Source organism: Lissotriton vulgaris, chromosome 12 (genome assembly GCF_964263255.1).
Source record: "Lissotriton vulgaris chromosome 12, aLisVul1.2, whole genome shotgun sequence".
In the NCBI taxonomy this organism is placed as follows: domain Eukaryota; kingdom Metazoa; phylum Chordata; class Amphibia; order Caudata; family Salamandridae; genus Lissotriton; species Lissotriton vulgaris.
This window is the reverse complement of record NC_141700.1, coordinates 442,605,625-442,620,490: the sequence shown is the minus strand read 5'-3', so window position 1 is coordinate 442,620,490 and position 14,866 is coordinate 442,605,625. Positions and strand designations below refer to the sequence as shown.

At 29.8% G+C, this 14,866-nt stretch overlaps 11 non-coding genes across 11 annotated transcripts; all 11 read left to right on the top strand.

The window, feature by feature from the left end:
* The first annotated feature begins 1,517 nt into the window (after positions 1–1,517).
* Positions 1,518–1,591, top strand: TRNAT-AGU (transfer RNA threonine (anticodon AGU)). The gene has a single exon. It is a non-coding gene; the product is annotated as a tRNA-Thr (tRNA).
* Positions 1,592–2,026: 435 nt separating this feature from the next.
* TRNAT-GGU (transfer RNA threonine (anticodon GGU)) lies at positions 2,027–2,099 on the top strand. The gene has a single exon. It is a non-coding gene; the product is annotated as a tRNA-Thr (tRNA).
* Positions 2,100–3,045: 946 nt separating this feature from the next.
* On the top strand, positions 3,046–3,118 carry TRNAT-UGU (transfer RNA threonine (anticodon UGU)). Its single transcript has one exon. It is a non-coding gene; the product is annotated as a tRNA-Thr (tRNA).
* Positions 3,119–3,552: 434 nt separating this feature from the next.
* TRNAT-AGU (transfer RNA threonine (anticodon AGU)) lies at positions 3,553–3,626 on the top strand. Its single transcript has one exon. It is a non-coding gene; the product is annotated as a tRNA-Thr (tRNA).
* Positions 3,627–5,588: 1,962 nt separating this feature from the next.
* On the top strand, positions 5,589–5,662 carry TRNAT-AGU (transfer RNA threonine (anticodon AGU)). Its single transcript has one exon. It is a non-coding gene; the product is annotated as a tRNA-Thr (tRNA).
* A 942-nt stretch (positions 5,663–6,604) lies between these two features.
* On the top strand, positions 6,605–6,678 carry TRNAT-AGU (transfer RNA threonine (anticodon AGU)). Its single transcript has one exon. It is a non-coding gene; the product is annotated as a tRNA-Thr (tRNA).
* Positions 6,679–7,622: 944 nt separating this feature from the next.
* TRNAT-AGU (transfer RNA threonine (anticodon AGU)) lies at positions 7,623–7,696 on the top strand. Its single transcript has one exon. It is a non-coding gene; the product is annotated as a tRNA-Thr (tRNA).
* A 1,946-nt stretch (positions 7,697–9,642) lies between these two features.
* Positions 9,643–9,716, top strand: TRNAT-AGU (transfer RNA threonine (anticodon AGU)). Its single transcript has one exon. It is a non-coding gene; the product is annotated as a tRNA-Thr (tRNA).
* A 943-nt stretch (positions 9,717–10,659) lies between these two features.
* TRNAT-AGU (transfer RNA threonine (anticodon AGU)) lies at positions 10,660–10,733 on the top strand. Its single transcript has one exon. It is a non-coding gene; the product is annotated as a tRNA-Thr (tRNA).
* A 1,948-nt stretch (positions 10,734–12,681) lies between these two features.
* Positions 12,682–12,755, top strand: TRNAT-AGU (transfer RNA threonine (anticodon AGU)). The gene has a single exon. It is a non-coding gene; the product is annotated as a tRNA-Thr (tRNA).
* A 942-nt stretch (positions 12,756–13,697) lies between these two features.
* On the top strand, positions 13,698–13,771 carry TRNAT-AGU (transfer RNA threonine (anticodon AGU)). The gene has a single exon. It is a non-coding gene; the product is annotated as a tRNA-Thr (tRNA).
* The last annotated feature ends 1,095 nt before the right edge of the window (positions 13,772–14,866 follow it).

The window sequence follows — 14,866 nt, the reverse complement described above, 5'->3', positions numbered from 1 at the left end:
GGCTTAGTGGTTAGAGCGCCAGTTTCGTAAACAGAAAATCCTGAGTTCAAATCTCAGCAGCACCTAACTGTTTTCTCCATGCTTTCCGCATAATTTTCATAAACAAGTGTTGAATTCAATTTAAGAATAAACATCTGGTTCTATGAACTTAAGAATAAGTTATCTTAAAAATTAAATAAAATGCTTGGTATTGTGAAGATTTGTGTAGGAATGCATTGCCTTAAATAGGGAAAGGAAAATGACAAAGAACAAGATAGAGGTGAATGATCACTCTATTGTTGAATTCAACTAATCCATGCTTCAGCAAGGTATATTTTAAAATGATATGAATAGGGTAAACTTCAAATTAGAGAGGTGTTTTTGAATAAGTGAAGAGTCTTCATTCATCTTAAGTGTTTGAGTAGAGAAGTGTGTGAACTTAGAAAAGAATATGGAAGTGAAAAAGCAATATGCTCTTGAACACCATAAAGAAAAGTGTTTCAAAATTAAGAATCAAGTGGGTGCTGTGGCTTAGCTGGTTACAGCGCCTGTCTAGTAAACAGGAGATCCTGAGTTCAACTCTCAGGAGCTCCTTGCTTTTCTAATTGTTATATAACAAATCATTTTCATTAGGTCTTATTCCGATACAATTAAAATATAAAAGTCTGATTCATCTTACTGTTGAACAGATCATCTTAAACCTTATAAAAACCCAAGTAGTTTTCAAGAATATAGAATGAATACAGTTATTGCAAAATGAAAAAAATACATTTCTATGAGAAAGACGTAGATGAAATTTGTACCTAGATTTGAGCAATATTAATACCTTCATGAAAAAAAATTGTAAAGAATTCAAGAAATGAAATTGGGTTTTATAAGAGTATCTGTTTATTAAAACATATTAATACTTGCCCAGTGAATGAGTATCTTTTCGTATTTTAGATTGCAATACATATAAAGAAGAAATTATAGCAGGAAACACATTTTCATCATCAACAACAAATTATGTATGCATTTTTAACTATTAACGTTGGTGCTGTGGCTTAGTGGTTAAAGCGCCTGTCTTGTAAATAGGAAATCCTGAGTTTAAATGTCAGCAGCACCTAACTGTTTTCTCCATGCTTTCGGAATAATTTTCATTAAACAAGTGTTGAATACAATTTAAGAATAAACATATGGTTCTATGAACTTTAGAATAAGTTATCTTAAAAATGAAATATAATACTTGGTATTGTGAAGATTTTTGTAGGAATGCATTGACTGAAATAGGGGAAAAAAATGACAAAGAACAAGATAAAGGTGAATGCTCACTCTATCGTTGAATTCAACTAATCCATTCTTCAGCAAGGTATATTTTAAAATGATATGAATAGGGTAAACTTCAAATTAAAGAGGTGTTTTGAATAAGTGAAGAGTCTTCATTCACCTTAAGTGTTTGAGTAGATAAGTGTGTGAACTTAGAAAAGAATATGAAAGTGAAAAAGCAATATTCTCTTGAACACCATAAAGAAAAGTGTTTCAAAATTAAGAATCAAGTGGGTGCTGTGGCTTAGCTGGTTAAAGCGCCTGTCTAGTAAACAGGAGATCCTGAGTTCAACTCTCAGCAGCACCTTGCTTTTCACATTATTATATAACAAATCATTTTCATTTGGTCTTATTCCGATACAATTAAAATATAAAAGTCTGATTCATCTTACTGTTGAACAGATCATCTTAAACCTTATAAAAACCCAAGTATTTTCAAGATTATAGAATAAATACTGTTATTGCAAAATGAAAAAATACATATCTGTGAGAAAGACGTAGATCAAATTTATACCTAGATTTGAGCAATATTAATACCTTCATGAAAAAAATTGTAAAGAATTCAAAAAATGAAATTGGGTTTTATAAGAGTACCTGTTTATTAAAACATATTAATACTTGCGTAGTGATTGAGTATGTTTTCATGTTTAAGATAACAATATATATAAAGAAGAATTTATAGCAGGAAACACATTTTCATCATCAAAAATAAATTATTTATGCATTTTTTACTATTAATGTTGGTGCTGTGGCTTAGTGGTTAAAGCGCCTGTCTGGTAAACAGGAAATCCTGAGTTCAAATTTCTGCAGCACCTAACTGTTTTCTCCATGCTTTCGGAATAATTTTCATCAAACAAGTGTTGAATACAATTTAAGAATAAACATCTGGTTCTATGAACTTTAGAATAAGTTATCTTAAAAATTAAATAAAACGCTTGGTATTGTGAAGATTTTTGTAGGAATGCATTGACTGAAATAGGGAAAAGAAAATGACAAAGAACAAGATAGAGGTGAATGATCACTCTATTGTTGAATTCAACTAATCCATTCTTCAGCAAGGTATATTTTAAAATGATATGAATAGGGTAAACTTCAAATTAGAGAAGTGTTTTTGAATAAGTGAAGAGTCTTCATTCATCTTAAGAGTTTGAGTAGAGAAGTGTGTGAACTTAGAAAAGAATTTGAAAGTGAAAAAGCAATATTCTCTTGAACACCATAAAGAAAAGTGTTTCAAAATTAAGAATCAAGTGGGTGCTGTGGATTAGCTGGTTAAAGCGCCTGTCTAGTAAACAGGAGATCCTGAGTTCAAATCTCAGCAGCGTCTTGCTTTTCTCATTGTTATATAACAAATCATTTTCATTAGGTCTTATTCCGATACAATTAAAATATAAAAGTCTGATTCATCTTACGGTTGAACAGATCATCTTAAACCTTATAAAAACCCAAGTATTTTCAAGATTATGGAATGAATACTGTTATTGCAAAATGAAAAAAATACATATCTATGAGAAAGACGTAGATGAAATTTCTACCTAGATTTGAGCAATATTAATACCTTCATGAAAAAAAATTGTAAAGAATTCAAGAAATGAAATTGGGTTTTATAAGAGTACCTGTTTAATAAAACATATTAATCCTTGTGTAGTGATTGAGTATCTTTTCGTGTTTAAGATTACAATATATATAAAGAAGAATTTATAGTAGAAAACACATTTTCATCATCAACAATAAATTATTTATGCATTTTTTACTATTAATGTTGGTGCTGTGGCTTAGTGGTTAGAGCGCCAGTTTTGTAAACAGAAAATCCTGAGTTCAAATCTCAGCAGCACCTAACTGTTTTCTCCATGCTTTCCGCATAATTTTCATAAACAAGTGTTGAATTCAATTTAAGAATAAACATCTGGTTCTATGAACTTAAGAATAAGTTATCTTAAAAATTAAATAAAATGCTTGGTATTGTGAAGATTTTTGTAGGAATGCATTGCCTTAAATAGGGAAAGGAAAATGACAAAGAACAAGATAGAGGTGAATGATCACTCTATTGTTGAATTCAACTAATCCATGCTTCAGCAAGGTATATTTTAAAATGATATGAATAGGATAAACTTCAAATTAGAGAGGTGTTTTTGAATAAGTGAAGAGTCTTCATTCACCTTAAGTGTTTGAGTAGATAAGTGTGTGAACTTAGAAAAGAATATGAAAGTGAAAAAGCAATATTCTCTTGAACACCATAAAGAAAAGTGTTTCAAAATTAAGAATCAAGTGGGTGCTGTGGCTTAGCTGGTTAAAGCGCCTGTCTAGTAAACAGGAGATCCTGAGTTCAACTCTCAGCAGCGCCTTGCTTTTCTCATTATTATATAACAAATCATTTTCATTTGGTCTTATTCCGATACAATTAAAATATAAAAGTCTGATTCATCTTACTGTTGAACAGATCATCTTAAACCTTATAAAAAACCAAGTATTTTCAAGATTATAGAATAAATACTGTTATTGCAAAATGAAAAAATACATATCTATGAGAAAGACGTAGATGAAATTTGTACCTAGATTTGAGCAACATTAATACCTTCATGAAAAAAAAATTGTAACGTATTCAAGAAATGAAATTGAGTTTTATAAGAGTACCTGTTTATTAAAACATATTAATACTTGCGTAGTGATTGAGTATGTTTTCATGTTTAAGACAACAATATATATAAAGAAGAATTTATAGCAGGAAACACATTTTCATCATCAAAAATAAATTATTTATGCATTTTTTACTATTAATGTTGGTGCTGTGGCTTAGTGGTTAAAGCGCCTGTCTCGTAAACAGGAAATCCTGAGTTCAAATTTCTGCAGCACCTAACTGTTTTCTCCATGCTTTCGGAATAATTTTCATCAAACAAGTGTTGAATACAATTTAAGAATAAACATCTGCTTCTATGAACTTTAGAATAAGTTATCTTAAAAATTAAATAAAATGCTTGGTATTGTGAAGATTTTTGTAGGAATGCATTGCCTGAAATAGGGAAAAGAAAATGACAAAGAACAAGATAGAGGTGAATGATCACTCTATTGTTGAATTCAACTAATCCATTCTTCAGCAAGGTATATTTTAAAATGATATGAATAGGGTAAACTTCAAATTAGAGAAGTGTTTTTTAATGAGTGAAGAGTCTTCATTCATCTTAAGTGTTTGAGTAGAGAAGTGTGTGAACTTAGAAAATAATTTGAAAGTGAACAAGCAATATTCTCTTGAACACCATGAAGAAAAGTGTTTCAAAATTAAGAATTAAGTGGGTGCTGTGGCCTAGCTGGTTAAAGCGCCTGTCTAGTAAACAGGAGGTCCTGAGTTCAACTCTCAGGAGCTCCTTGCTTTTCTAATTGTTATATAACAAATCATTTTCATTAGGTCTTATTCCGATACAATTAAAATATAAAAGTCTGATTCATCTTACTGTTGAACAGATCATCTTAAACCTTATAAAAACCCAAATATTTTCAAGAATATAGAATGAATACAGTTATTGCAAAATGAAAAAAAGACATATCTATGAGAAAGACGTAGATGAAATTTGTACCTAGATTTGAGCAATATTAATACCTTCATGAAAAAAAATTGTAAAGTATTCAAGAAATGAAACTGTGTTTTATAAGAGTATCTGTTTATTAAAACATATTAATACTTGATCAGTGATTGAGTATCTTTTCGTGCTTTAGATTACAATACATATAAAGAAGAATTTATAGCAGGAAACACATTTTCATCATCAACAATAAATTATGTATGCATTTTTAACTATTAACGTTGGTGCTGTGGCTTAGTGGTTAAAGCGCCTGTCTTGTAAATAGGAAATACTGAGTTTAAATGTCAGCAGCACCTAACTGTTTTCTCCATGCTTTCGGAATAATTTTCATTAAACAAGTGTTGAATACAATTTAAAAATAAACGTATGGTTCTATGAACTTTAGAATAAGTTATCTTAAAAATGAAATATAATACTTGGTATTGTGAAGATTTTTGTAGGAATGCATTGACTAAAATAGGGGGAAAAATGACAAAGAACAAGATAAAGGTGAATGATCACTCTATTGTTGAATTCAACTAATCCATTCTTCAGCAAGGTATATTTTAAAATGATATGAATAGGGTAAACTTCAAATTAAAGAGGTGTTTTTGAATAAGTGAAGAGTCTTCATTCATCTTAAGTGTTTGAGTAGAGAAGTGTGTGAACTTAGAAAAGAATATGAAAGTGAAAAAGCAATATTCTCTTGAACACCATAAAGAAAAGTGTTTCAAAATTAAGAATCAAGTGGGTGCTGTTGCTTAGCTGGTTAAAGCGCCTGTCTAGTAAACAGGAGATCCTGAGTTCAACTCTCAGCAGCGCCTTGCTTTTCTCATTATTATATAACAAATCATTTTCATTAGGTCTTATTCCGATACAATTAAAATATAAAAGTCTGATTCATCTTACTGTTGAACAGATTGTCTTAAACCTTATAAAAACCCAAGTATTTTCAATATTATAGAATAAATACTGTTATTGCAAAATGAAAAAATACATATCAGTGAGAAAGACGTAGATGAAATTTATACCTAGATTTGAGCAATATTAATACCTTCATGAAAAAAATTGTAAAGAATTCAAAAAATGAAATTGGGTTTTATAAGAGTACCTGTTTATTAAAACATATTAATACTTGCGTAGTGATTGAGTATCTTTTCATGTTTAAGATAACAATATATATAAAGAAGAATTTATAGCAGGAAACACATTTTCATCATCAAAAATAAATTATTTATGCATTTTTTACTAGTAATGTTGGTGCTGTGGCTTAGTGGTTAAAGCGCCTGTCTCGTAAACAGGAAATCCCGAGTTCTAATTTCTGCAGCACCTAACTGTTTTCTCCATGCTTTCGGAATAATTTTCATCAAACAAGTGTTGAATACAATTTAAGAATAAACATCTGGTTCTAAGAACTTTAGAATAAGTTATCTTAAAAATTAAATAAAATGCTTGGTATTGTGAAGATTTTTGTAGGAATGCATTGACTGAAATAGGGAAAAGAAAATGACAAAGAACAAGATAGAGGTGAATGATCACTCTATTGTTGAATTCAACTAATCCATTCTTCAGCAAGGTATATTTTAAAATGATATGAATAGGGTAAACTTCAAATTAGAGACGTGTTTTTGAATAAGTGAAGAGTCTTCATTCATCTTAAGTGTTTGAGTAGAGAAGTTTGTGAACTTAGAAAAGAATTTGAAAGTGAAAAGCAATATTCTCTTGAACACCATAAAGAAAAGTGTTTCAAAATTAAGAATGAAGTGGGTGCTGTGGCTTAGCTGGTTAAAGCGCCTGTCTAGTAAGCAGGAGATCCTGAGTTCAACTCTCAGCAGCGCCTTGCTTTTCTTATTGTTATATAACAAATCATTTTCATTAGGTCTTATTCCAATACAATTAAAATATAAAAGTCTGATTCATCTTACTGTTGAACAGATCATCTTAAACCTTATAAAAACCCAAGTATTTTCAAGAATATAGAATGAATACAGTTATTACAAAATGAAAAAATACATATCTATGAGAAAGCCGTAGATGAAATTTCTACCTAGATTTGAGCAATATTAATACCTTCATGAAAAAAATTGTAAAGAATTCAAAAAATGAAATTGGGTTTTATAAGAGTACCTGTTTATTAAAACATATTAATACTTGCGTAGCGATTGAGTATCTTTTCATGTTTAAGATAACAATATATATAAAGAAGAATTTATAGCAGGAAACACATTTTCATCATCAACAATAAATTATTTATGCATTTTTTAATATTAATGTTGGTGCCCTGGCTTAGTGGTTAAAGCGCCTGTCTTGTAAATAGGTAATCCTGAGTTCAAATTTCTGCAGCACCTAACTGTTTTCTCCATGCTTTCGGAATAATTTTCATCAAACAAGTGTTGAATACAATTTAAGAATAAACATCTGGTTCTATGAACTTTAGAATAAGTTATCTTAAAAATTAGATAAAATGCTTGGTATTGTGAAGATTTTTGTAGGAATGCATTGACTGAAAATAGGGAAAAGAAAATGACAAAGAACAAGATAGAGGTGAATGATCACTCTATTGTTGAATTCAACTAATCCATTCTTCAGCAAGGTATATTTTAAAATGATATGAATAGGGTAAACTTCAAATTAGAGACGTGTTTTTGAATAAGTGAAGAGTCTTCATTCATCTTAAGTGTTTGAGTAGAGAAGTGTGTGAACTTAGAAAAGAATTTGAAAGTGAAAAAGCAATATTCTCTTGAACACCATAAAGAAAAGTGTTTCAAAATTAAGAATCAAGTGGGTGCTGTGGCTTAGCTGGTTAAAGCGCCTATCTAGTAAACAGGAGATCCTGAGTTCAACTCTCAGCAGCGCCTTGCTTTTCTTATTGTTATATAACAAATCATTTTCATTAGGTCTTATTCCGATACAATTAAAATATAAAAGTCTGATTCATCTTACTGTTGAACAGATCATCTTAAACCTTATAAAAACCCAAGTATTTTCAAGAATATAGAATGAATACAGTTATTGCAAAATGAAAAAAAGACATATCTATGAGAAAGACGTAGATGAAATTTGTACCTAGATTTGAGCAATATTAATACCTTCATGAAAAAAAATTGTAAAGTATTCAAGAAATGAAACTGGGTTTTATAAGAGTATCTGTTTATTAAAACATATTAATACTTGATCAGTGATTGAGTATCTTTTCGTGTTTTAGATTACAATACATATAAAGAAGAATTTATAGCAGGTAACACATTTTCATCATCAACAATAACATATTTATGCATTTTTTAATATTAATGTTGGTGCCCTGGCTGAGTGGTTAAAGCGCCTGTCTTGTAAACAGGGAATCCTGAGTTCAAATCTCAGCAATACCTAACTGTTTTCTCCATGCTTTCGGAATAATTTTCATATACAATTTAAGAATAAAAGCATGGTTCTATAAATTTTAGAATAAGTTATCTTAAAAATTAAATATAATACTTGGTATTGTGAAGATTATTGTAGGAATGCATTGACTGAAATAGGGGGAAAAAATGAAAAAGAACAAGATAAAGGTGAATGATCACTCTATTGTTAAATTCAACTAATCCATTCTTCAGCAAGGTATATTTTAAAATGATATGAATAGGGTAAACTTCAAATTAAAGAGGTGTTTTTGAATAAGTGAAGAGTCTTCATTCATCTTAAGTGTTTGAGTAGAGAAGTGTGTGAACTTAGAAAAGAATATGAAAGTGAAAAAGCAATATTCTCTTGAACACCATAAAGAAAAGTGTTTCAAAATTAAGAAACAAGTGGGTGCTGTGGCTTAGCTGGTTAAAGCGCCTGTCTAGTAAACCGGAGATCCTGAGTTCAACTCTCAGCAGCGCCTTGCTTTTCTTATTATTATATAACAAATCTTTTTCATTAGGTCTTATTCTGATACAATTAAAATATAAAAGTCTGATTCATCTTACTGTTGAACAGATCATCTTAAACCTTACAAAAACCCAAGTATTTTCAAGATTATAGAATAAATACTGTTATTGCAAAATGAAAAAATACATATCTGTGAGAAAGACGTAGATGAAATTTATACCTAGATTTGAGCAATATTAATACCTTCATGAAAAAAATTGTAAAGAATTCAAAAAATGAAATTGGTTTTTATAAGAGTACCTGTTTATTAAAACATATTAATACTTGCGTAGTGATTGAGTATCTTTTCATGTTTAAGATAACAATATATATAAAGAAGAATTTATTGCAGGAACACATTTTCATCATCAAAAATAAATTATTTATGCATTTTTCACTATTAATGTTGGTGCTGTGGCTTAGTGGTTAAAGCGCCTGTCTCGTAAACAGGAAATCCTGAGTTCAAATTTCTACAGCACCTAACTGTTTTCTCCATGCTTTCGGAATAATTTTCATCAAACAAGTGTTGAATACAATTTAAGAATAAACATCTGGTTCTATGAACTTTAGAATAAGTTATCTTAAAAATTAAATAAAATGCTTGGTATTGTGAAGATTTTTGTAGGAATGCATTGACTGAAATAGGGAAAAGAAAATGACAAAGAACAAGATAGAGGTGAATGATCACTCTATTGTTGAATTCAACTAATCCATTCTTCAGCAAGGTATATTTTAAAATGATATGAATAGGGTAAACTTCAAATTAGAGAGGTGTTTTTGAATAAGTGAAGAGTCTTCATTCATCTTAAGTGTTTGAGTAGAGAAGTGTGTGAACTTAGAAAAGAATTTGAAAGTGAAAAAGCAATATTCTCTTGAACGCCATAAAGAAAAGTGTTTCAAAATTAAGAATCAAGTGGGTGCTGTGGCTTAGCTGGTTAAAGCGCCTGTCTAGTAAACAGGAGATCCTGAGTTCAACTCTCAGCAGCGCCTTGCTTTTCTTATTGTTATATAACAAATCATTTCCATTAGGTCTTATTCCGATACAATTAAAATATAAAAGTCTGATTCATCTTACTGTTGAACAGATCATCTTAAACCTTATAAAAACCAGAGTATTTTCAAGAATATAGAATGAATACAGTTATTGCAAAATGAAAAAAAGACATATCTATGAGAAAGACGTAGATGAAATTTGTACCTAGATTTGAGCAATATTAATACCTTCATGAAAAAATTGTAAAGTATTCAAGAAATGAAACTGGGTTTTATAAGAGTATCTGTTTATTAAAACATATTAATACCTGATCAGTGATTGAGTATCTTTTCGTTTTTTAGATTACAATACATATAAAGAAGAATGTATAGCAGGAAACACATTTTCATCATCAACAATAAATTATTTATGCATTTTTTAATATTAATGTTGGTGCCCTGGCTTAGTGGTTAAAGCGCCTGTCTCGTAAACAGGAAATCCAGAGTTCTAATTTCTGCAGCACCTAACTGTTTTCTCCATGCTTTCGGAATAATTTTCATCAAACAAGTGTTGAATACAATTTAAGAATAAACATCTGGTTCTATGAACTTTAGAATAAGTTATCTTGAAAATTAAATAAAATGCTTGGTATTGTGAAGATTTTTGTAGGAATGCATTGACTGAAATAGGGAAAAGAAAATGACAAAGAACAAGATAGAGGTGAATGATCACTCTATTGTTGAATTCAACTAATCCATTCTTCAGCAAGGTATATTTTAAAATGATATGAATAGGGTAAACTTCAAATTAGAGATGTGTTTTTGAATAAGTGAAGAGTCTTAATTCATCTTAAGTGTTTGAGTAGAGAAGTGTGTGAACTTAGAAAAGAATTTGAAAGTGAAAAAGCAATATTCTCTTGAACACCATAAAGAAAAGTGTTTCAAAATTAAGAATCAAGTGGGTGCTGTGGCTTAGCTGGTTAAAGCGCCTGTCTAGTAAACAGGAGATCCTGAGTTCAACTCTCAGCAGCGCCTTGCTTTTCTTATTGTTATATAACAAATCATTTTCATTAGGTCTTATTCCGATACAATTAAAATATAAAAGTCTGATTCATCTTACTGTTGAACAGATCATCTTAAACCTTATAAAAACCCAAGTATTTTCAAGAATATAGAATGAATACAGTTATTGCAAAATGAAAAAATACATATCTATGAGAAAGCCGTAGATGAAATTTCTACCTAGATTTGAGCAATATTAATACCTTCATGAAAAAAATTGTAAAGAATTCAAAAAATGAAATTGGGTTTTATAAGAGTACCTGTTTATTAAAACATATTAATACTTGCGTAGTGATTGAGTATCTTTTCATGTTTAAGATAGCAATATATATAAAGAAGAATTTATAGCAGGAAACACATTTTCATCATCAACAATAAATTATTTATGCATTTTTTAATATTAATGTTGGTGCCCTGGCTTAGTGGTTAAAGCGCCTGTCTTGTAAACAGGAAATCCTGAGTTCAAATTTCTGCAGCACCTAACTGTTTTCTCCATGCTTTCGGAATAATTTTCATCAAACAAGTGTTGAATACAATTTAAGAATAAACATCTGGTTCTATGAACTTTAGAATAAGTTATCTTAAAAATTAAATAAAATGCTTGGTATTGTGAAGATTTTTGTAGGAATGCATTGACTGAAAATAGGGAAAAGAAAATGACAAAGAACAAGATAGAGGTGAATGATCACTCTATTGTTGAATTCAACTAATCCATTCTTCAGCAAGGTATATTTTAAAATGATATGAATAGGGTAAACTTCAAATTAGAGACGTGTTTTTGAATAAGTGAAGAGTCTTCATTCATCTTAAGTGTTTGAGTAGAGAAGTGTGTGAACTTAGAAAAGAATTTGAAAGTGAAAAAGCAATATTCTCTTGAACACCATAAAGAAAAGTGTTTCAAAATTAAGAATCAAGTGGGTGCTGTGGCTTAGCTGGTTAAAGCGCCTATCTAGTAAACGGGCGATCCTGAGTTCAACTCTCAGCAGCGCCTTGCTTTTCTTATTGTTATATAACAAATCATTTTCCTTAGGTCTTATTCCGATACAATTAAAATATAAAAGTCTGATTCATCTTACTGTTGAACAGATCATCTTAAACCTTATAAAAACCCAAGTATTTTCAAGAATATAGAATGAATACAGTTATTGCAAAATGAAAAAAAGACATATCTATGAGAAAGACGTAGATGAAATTTGTACCTAGATTTGAGCAATATTAATACCTTCATGAAAAAAAATTGTCAAGTATTCAAGAAATGAAACTGGGTTTTATAAGAGTATCTGTTTATTAAAACATATTAATACTTGATCAGTGATTGAGTATCTTTTCGTGTTTTAGATTACAATACATATAAAGAAGAATTTATAGCAGGTAACACATTTTCATCATCAACAATAAATTGTTCATGCATTTTTTAATATTAATGTTGGTGCCCTGGCTTAGTGGTTAAAGCGCCTGTCTTGTAAACAGGAAATCCTGAGTTCAAATCTCAGCAATACCTAACTGTTTTCTCCATGCTTTCGGAATAATTTTCATATACAATTTAAGAATAAAAGCATGGTTCTATACATTTTAGAATAAGTTATCTTAAAAATTAAATATAATACTTGGTATTGTGAAGATTATTGTAGGAATGCATTGACTGAAATAGGGGGAAAAAATGAAAAAGAACAAGATAAAGGTGAATGATCACTCTATTGTTAAATGCAACTAATCCATTCTTCAGCAAGGTATATTTTAAAATGATATGAATAGGGTAAACTTCAAATTAAAGAGGTGTTTTTGAATAAGTGAAGAGTCTTCATTCATCTTAAGTGTTTGAGTAGAGAAGTGTGTGAACTTAGAAAAGAATATGAAAGTGAAAAAGCAATATTCTCTTGAACACCATAAAGAAAAGTGTTTCAAAATTAAGAAACAAGTGGGTGCTGTGGCTTAGCTGGTTAAAGCGCCTGTCTAGTAAACAGGAGATCCTGAGTTCAACTCTCAGCAGCGACTTGCTTTTCTCATTATTATATAACAAATCTTTTTCATTAGGTCTTATTCTGATACAATTAAAATATAAAAGTCTGATTCATCTTACTGTTGAACAGATCATCTTAAACCTTATAAAAACCCAAGTATTTTCAAGATTATAGAATAAATACTGTTATTGCAAAATGAAAAAATACATATCTGTGAGAAAGACGTAGATGAAATTTATACCTAGATTTGAGCAATATTAATACCTTCATGAAAAAAATTGTAAAGAATTCAAAAAATGAAATTGGTTTTTATAAGAGTACCTGTTTATTAAAACATATTAATACTTGCGTAGTGATTGAGTATCTTTTCATGTTTAAGATAACAATATATATAAAGAAGAATTTATTGCAGGAACACATTTTCATCATCAAAAATAAATTATTTATGCATTTTTTACTATTAATGTTGGTGCTGTGGCTTAGTGGTTAAAGCGCCTGTCTCGTAAACAGGAAATCCTGAGTTCAAATTTCTGCAGCACCTAACTGTTTTCTCCATGCTTTCGGAATAATTTTCATCAAACAAGTGTTGAATACAATTTAAGAATAAACATCTGGTTCTATGAACTTTAGAATAAGTTATCTTAAAAATTAAATAAAATGCTTGGTATTGTGAAGATTTTTGTAGGAATGCATTGACTGAAATAGGGAAAAGAAAATGACAAAGAACAAGATAGAGGTGAATGATCACTCTATTGTTGAATTCAACTAATCCATTCTTCAGCAAGGTATATTTTAAAATGATATGAATAGGGTAAACTTCAAATTAGAGAGGTGTTTTTGAATAAGTGAAGAGTCTTCATTCATCTTAAGTGTTTGAGTAGAGAAGTGTGTGAACTTAGAAAAGAATTTGAAAGTGAAAAAGCAATATTCTCTTGAACACCATAAAGAAAAGTGTTTCAAAATTAAGAATCAAGTGGGTGCTGTGGCTTAGCTGGTTAAAGCGCCTGTCTAGTAAACAGGAGATCCTGAGTTCAACTCTCAGCAGCGCCTTGCTTTTCTTATTGTTATATAACAAATCATTTCCATTAGGTCTTATTCCGATACAATTAAAATATAAAAGTCTGATTCATCTTACTGTTGAACAGATCATCTTAAACCTTATAAAAACCCAAGTATTTTCAAGAATATAGAATGAATACAGTTATTGCAAAATGAAAAAAAGACATATCTATGAGAAAGACGTAGATGAAATTTGTACCTAGATTTGAGCAATATTAATACCTTCATGAAAAAATTGTAAAGTATTCAAGAAATGAAACTGGGTTTTATAAGAGTATCTGTTTATTAAAACATATTAATACCTGATCAGTGATTGAGTATCTTTTCGTTTTTTAGATTACAATACATATAAAGAAGAATTTATAGCAGGAAACACATTTTCATCATCAACAATAAATTATTTATGCATTTTTTAATATTAACGTTGGTGCCCTGGCTTAGTGGTTAAAGCGCCTGTCTTGTAATCAGGAAATCCTGAGTTCAAATCTCAGCAGTACCTAACTGTTTTCTCCATGCTTTCCGAATAATTTTCATCAAACAAGTGTTGAATACAATTTAAGAATAAACATCTGGTTCTATGAACTTAAGAATAAGTTATTTTAAAAATTAAATAAAATGCTTGGTATTGTGAAGATTTTTGAAGGAATGCATTGACTGAAATAGGGAAAATAAAATGACAAAGAACAAGATAGAGGTGAATGATCACTCTATTTTTGAATTCAACTAATCCATTCTTCAGCAAGGTATATTTTAAAATGATATGAATAGGGTAAACTTCAAATTAGAGAGGTGTTTTTGAATAAGTGAAGAGTCTTCATTCATCTTAAGTGTTTGAGTAGAGAAGTGTGTGAACTTAGAAAAGAATATGAAAGTGAAAAAGCAAAATTCTCTTGAACACCATAAAGAAAAGTGTTTCAAAACTAAGAATCTTGTGGGTGCTGTGGCTTAGCTGATTAAAGCGCCTGTCTAGTAAACAGGAGATCCTGATTTCAACTCTCAGCAGCGCCTTGCTTTTCTCATTGTTATATAACAAATCATTTTCATTAGGTCTTATTCCGATACAATTAAAATATAAAAGTCTGATTC